The following is a 6,408-nucleotide window of genomic DNA, read 5'->3' on the forward strand; positions in this document are numbered from 1 at the left end:
TAAAAGTAACATAAAAATACACATATTAGTGTAAAAACCCGAGAAAAGTAATGCTCAACATAAGGAATGAACGCTTCACATTCGTATCGCACAAGCACTTATCAAACTCCCCCACACTTAAGCTTTTGCTTGTCCTTAAGCAAAAATTAAAAATGTTATGTGCATCAATGAAGAAGATATTGGAAGTGCTTGGCCTTAGGTTCACCAAAGTATACAAAGAGAGCATTCTACAAGTAAGGGAAATTCCAACACTAAATACGAAAAATCAATTCTCAAGCTAAAAACTTGAATCAAAAAGAAAACAAAACCTGAAATCGTGTACGTGTGTGAACTCACTCAAAAATAACCCAAGTTATACTCCTCAAAGTTCTAAGTACAAGGGACTTATTTATCTACAAAAAGTGACAACAATTTCAAAGATGGTAGTAGCTTCACACATCCTCTAAGGTGGCTCTTTCAAAGGGCTTTCCCTTTGAGGTGGTAGCTCTTTATACCGGAGTGGTAGCTTTCACTCATCCCTATGAGATAGCTCTTTTCTATCATTAGGGCATAGCTAGTATCCGACTTATGAGAGTAGCTTCATACTACATAGGTGGTAGCTTTTTCCACCCAACAAGCACAAATAATAAAACTATTTTGTTCTTTCTTTTCATTTTCCATTATTTTTTTTTAAGAATTTAGCACAAGAAAATAAACCTAACTAGTCCCTTTAACATCGAACATGAGTTTCCAATAGAGTTCAAAGAGTGAGTAGTGCACTAAGTATAAATCGGGCAAAAATTCCTAGAAATTCAAGCAAGAACTAGAGCATGAAAACATTCAATGTTAGAAATTCTCCCTAAACTCAAGAATACAATCATTGCAACTAAGGTCAACCGCCATTGGCTATGTGAGCATATATCAATCAAGAACAATAGAAAAGATGTGTGCACTATGAAACTCCCCCACACTTAAGTTGTACATTGTCCCCAATGTACACATTCAAGCTCACTCAAAAATATAAATCATTCAAAAAGCAAATGTGGAGAAGCAATCAAAACAATACTCCATTTGACTCCTAGTGTGACGCTTTGATGAAGCTAGTTCTGTTGGGAGTAGGGTTCCAACGGGTTGTGAAGCTCACACTGGCCAGGGCACTCAAGCACTTGGCCGTGCCCATGACTCAAGTCTCAATTCCCAAGAAGACAAGACCATCTGCACGCATACATGAGGGGGTTCAGTGAAGCTCAATAAAGACAAAATAAATCGAGTGTATATAAAAGATAAAGCAATGACTACAACTCGATGATGCAAAATGAAAATAAACCTCGTAAGGGAAATCTTTTCTCGAGTGAAAAATTCTAAAAACAGGAAAAAAATAAAAATAAAATACAAGAAAGTAAAAGGAAAGGAAAAATCAAGTGTCGTTGTAGCTCTCAGTGCTCCCCGTGGCCGTCACTGGTGAAGCACATAGTGGGTCTACCGTGCCGGGAGTAGAGGATGGAGGTGCTAGAGGAACCGAGGGGGCCCGGAGGAGTCCTCGGCACAGAATACAAATGATGAGGCGACGTCTCACTCTAAAAATCAGCTATAACATAGTCGAAAACGCGCCATGAACTCCGTGTATCGAGTGGCCTCGTAGCCCCTAATCTCAAGCAACCCTCAGCCTCGGACCACTCCTATAGCGTTCTCGAGCTTCTCAAAGCGATCATTGGCTCGAGATGGTGAAAACATACGCATTAGGGGTGGCTCCTCTGCCACTGGAGGTGCCTCGGTCTCCATCGTCCGAGGCTCGAGCCGAGGCTCGGAGCGGGCCGAGATGCTCCCGCATCATCACCCTCATCCCTCGGCTATCACTCGAGTCGGTAGTACTAAAAGCAAAACAAATCCCTGTCCCAAACCCCTCGCGAACCATGCCCATCATCCGCATCATCTCTAGACTCGTGGGAGCAGTGCACTCTGTCTTCTCGGCCCCACGAATCGAATCCAAGAGACCCATGCCTCAACACTAATCTCATAATGTAGGGGCCCCGAGAAGATCGCTCCCAGCCCAGCATAGTGTCCCTGATGTCTGATGTACTCTGCCAGGATATGCCCTAAATGAATCGGTACACGCTGTACCATCGAGTACAAGTACAGTAGCTCCTGACGGCTCAGGACACCAGTGTTATACCACGGCCATTCACCGACCTACTCATAATGGCATGAAAGTATCTGTATGCAGGTCGCGAAAGGCACGTGGCCTTGGACACCCCTGGCTCCTACTGACCTTGACCACATACACTTAAGCTCGCAGGGGTCAAGGTTCCGTGGTAATCGACCCCAGAATCGCAGCATACTCCTCAGCATCCGTGAATGCCTCCTCGCATAAGCCAAGTAGTACCGAAAAACCGCAGTGATGCTTAAGCTATGGTGGTGTCCAAATACTCTGAACTGAATGGTGTCCACACTGTTGAAACTCTCATACGATCTATCAAACTCGAATGATAAAAGTACCTCCAGTGCAAACTCTCGGATGGCTGGCTCTATAATCATCAAAGAATCACCGCCAACCATCTTCTCGAAATGAGATCCCTCGATCTCATCGAGAAACTCTTCTCCCTACTGCAGATCTCGCGAATATAGTCGTGTCTAAAAAATCGAGTCTCGCCAAAAACGGAGCCCCTCGACAGCGCTCTATAGCGAACCCTCGATGCTCGAATTGCAAACCTCATGCCCTCGGGCTCAGGAGATGACTCACGTGGTCTCTTATACGCCTGCTTCTTTGACCTAGGTGCCATAATCTGCAAGATTTAAATGAAATGGATTAAACAAGTTGATAAACCAATGTCGAGAAATCCACACGGTCGTGGAAATTTCCATGCGGTGGATCCACGGGGCGTGAGAACTACACGGCCATGCTTCAAAAATCTAAAAATACAACTCAAAAATGCTTCTAACTTTGTTCTAGACATAAATCAACGTTCTAATGAAGAAACGAACCATTTATAACCATATTAATCGATGGAAGCATTGAATTGGCAAAAATCATGAGAAATGGAGTTTACCGAGCGAGATGGGAAGAAAAAGTGAAGAATCGACAGTGAAAACCTCGCTAAAAATTCTCCCAAATTGGCACTATGGAACTGGAGAGTGGTGTGAAAGTGTTTTCAGATGAATAGAAGTTGTGAAGGGGGGAGAGAAACTGTTCTTCTTTTAAAGAGAACTCACGACCCTTGGTATTCTGTGCAACCACACGGGCGTGCGTTAATTATCCACGCCCGTGCGTCCTCTCTCCAAAAACACTACAGGAGCGTACGCCTGCCCCGTCTCCTTTGACTCTGACTGCTCTCGCACAGGCGTGTGAAAAACATCCATGCCCGTGCTCCCGAATCACAGGGGCAGCCGCACACCACTGTGGCTTCTTTGGACATCCAAGAAAAGTACTAAGTGTTACACACGCCCATGCGGAAATTTACCACGGGCGTGGACATTCACATACACAATTCACAGGAGCAGCCGCACGCCCCTGTGTCTTCTCGGAATGGAGAGAACTCCTATGCAGCGTTTCTCATGGGCGTATGGAAATTACCCACGCCCGTGCATGGTTCACAAGGTTACCCACAGGGGCAAGTCCATGCCCTTGTGTGCTCTTGTGAAAAATCTACCCAACTCTGCAGGAATTCACACGCCCGTGTGGAAATTACCCACGGGCGTGCAACATTCGCATGGTCGTTCACAGGGGCAGTCGCACGCCCTGTGCCTTCTCTGGATGGGCTCTCAGTATACGCCCACGGGAGTGTGGAAATCCCACACGCCCGTGTGTTTTCTCTGGATGACTTAGAAAAATCTGCAGGCTCTGCAGAATATTTCTGAACATGTTTGCACACTCAGAGCCTGTCCTATTATGCAAATTTTACCAGTGAAGAACATGAAATAGAACCCAAATGACCAAACCTCGCCAATTCCTCATAAAACCCACGATGAATTTTAAACAAAACCCACAACAAAATCGGAGCATGGCATCTAAAAATTAAGACACCAACACTTAATAATTTATTCATGCAAACAAACTAAACTAAAAGATAAGAAAACAGTAAACACTTGGGTTGCCTCCCAAGAAGCACTTGTTTAACATCACTAAGCTTGACGTACCTTGCTTACCTCACGGGGGTTCATGAATGAAGGTTGCCCTCTTACCCATAACTTGAAAGCATGGTGAGCAAAGTCTCTTGAGGGTAGAGGGTGTACTATCGGGCTTCGGACCACCTAACAATTGTTCATCCAACCTTCTTGGTTCTTGTGTGTCTCCAACAGTCTTGGAGTATTTCCGGTGGCGTCTCCTAGCCCTCTTCATTTTCCGGAACACCTTCTTCAATATCCCCGGGGTAGATGTTACCTCCTCAGTCGACCCAAGCATCATTACTTCTTCATTGCTCTCCTCTTGGTCGAATAAACCTTCATATGGATCCAGGTTGAACATTTCCTGCATGTATTCATCAATAACCTCATCAGTAGTGTGTAGGAAATACAAATTGTCATCGAAATCGAGAGAATGCCGCATGGCTTCAGCAAGGCGGTAAGTGAGTTTGTCATCTCCAACTCTCAATGTGAGCTCTCCGCCGTCCATGTGAATAAATGCTTTGGAGGTCCGTAAGAACGGTCTCCCAATTATCAAGGGTACATCCGCATCCTCATCGACATCTAGCACTACAAAGTCAACAGGAAAAATGTACTTGTCCACCTTGACAAGCATGTCTTCAATGATATCTCTCGGATGTCGTACCATTCGGTCCACCAATTGTAAAGTCATCCGAGTAGGCCTAGGCTCTCCCAAGCCTAGCTTTTGAAAAAAACTGTATGGCATGACATTGATACTTGCCCCTGAATCCACCAGTGCCATTTCTTCACCTAAGATGCCGATGTTACACGGAATGATGAAGCTTCCCGGGTCTTTCTACATGTTCGGCATGTTCTTTTGCAGCACCGCCGAGCATGAAGCATCTAGCACCACTGAAGCACTCTCCTCCAACTTCCTCTTGTTGGTCAACAAGTCTTTAAGGAACTTCGCATACTTAGGCATTTGAGCTAATGCCTCTACAAAAGGAATGTTGATGTGGAGTTGCTTGAATAAACTCAGGAACTTCTTATACTGTTCATCCCCTTGGTCATTTTTCAATCTAGAGGGATAAGGGATTCTTGGCTTGAAAGGTGGGGATGCCACCTCTTTCTCTTTCTTTATTCCCTCCTCAACCTCTACAACCTCGGGTGCGTGTTCTTTCGGCTTCTCACTCGGAAGCCTCCCTTCAACCTCAAGACCACTTCTCAAAGTGATCGTCTTCACATGTTCTCTAGGGTTGGTTTCCGTATTGCTTGGTAAACTTCCAAGTGGCCTTTCGGGAAAGAGACTTTGCAATTTGCCCCACCTGATTTTCAAGGTTGTGCAAAGAAGCGGTGTGGTTGCAAAGTGTAGCCTCGACTGATTCAAACCGTGTATTTGCAGATTGAACAAATCTAGCCAAGTGTTTCTCTAAATCCGTCATTCGGGTTTCCAAGCCTGAAATTCTGTTTTCCACTTGAGGTGCTTGTTGTTGTTGGAAACCCGGTGGCCCCATGGCCTTTTGTTGTCTTTGGTTACTCCATGAAAAGTTGGGATGATTCTTCCAACCTGAATTGTAAGTATTGCTATATGGGTTCCCTTGAGATCTTATGCCATTACCTACAAAGTCAACATTTTCCACTGAAGAAACATCACCAAAAGGATCGGGCAATCGGAGGGAGCATGTCCTCCACCACAACCAGTGCAATTGGTCATGGATGCAACTCTATTCGATGATATGAGATCTAGCTTCTTACTCAGACTCTCTACTTGTGCCGCCAATGAGGTCACTACATCGATTTCATGGACACCAACCACCTTTTTCTTCTCCCTAGCTTTCTATTGGTAACTATTTAACCCCATTTCCTCGATTAATTGATGAGCTTCATCGGGGGTTTTGCTACCTAAGGTACCTCCTACTACCACATCCAAGAGTTTCCTTGTACTCGGGTTCAAACCATTGTAGAAGGTTTGAACAGTCATCCACTCCGGGAATCCGTGTTGCGGACACTTTCTCAGGAGCTCCTTGAACCTTTCCCATGTCTCAAATATAGACTCCAATTCAAACTGAACAAAGGATGAGATCTGATTCCTAAGCTTTGCTGATTTTCTGGGAGGGAAATAACGGGCTAGAAAAGCTTCTACCAACTCCTCCCATGTAGTGATTGATGCTGTGGGTAATGAGTGTAGCCACTGCTTCACTTTCCCCTTCAAGGAAAATGGGAAGGCTCTCAATTTGATGCATCATCCGTAACACCATTTATCTTCAGCATGTCGCACACCTCGAGAAAGCTCTCTATATGACTATTTGGATCCTCATTGGCCAAACCGTTGATTTGTGCGGACTGCTG

General features: G+C 44.9%; 1 non-coding gene across 1 annotated transcript; it reads left to right on the forward strand.

Annotated features, from left to right (window-relative positions):
• Positions 1 to 6,050: 6,050 nt before the first annotated feature.
• LOC120269569 lies at positions 6,051 to 6,157 on the forward strand. Its single transcript, XR_005539218.1, has one exon. It is a non-coding gene; the product is annotated as a small nucleolar RNA R71 (small nucleolar RNA).
• The last annotated feature ends 251 nt before the right edge of the window (positions 6,158 to 6,408 follow it).

The sequence above is a fragment of the Dioscorea cayenensis genome, chromosome 9 (genome assembly GCF_009730915.1).
Source record: "Dioscorea cayenensis subsp. rotundata cultivar TDr96_F1 chromosome 9, TDr96_F1_v2_PseudoChromosome.rev07_lg8_w22 25.fasta, whole genome shotgun sequence".
NCBI lineage: Eukaryota > Viridiplantae > Streptophyta > Magnoliopsida > Dioscoreales > Dioscoreaceae > Dioscorea > Dioscorea cayenensis.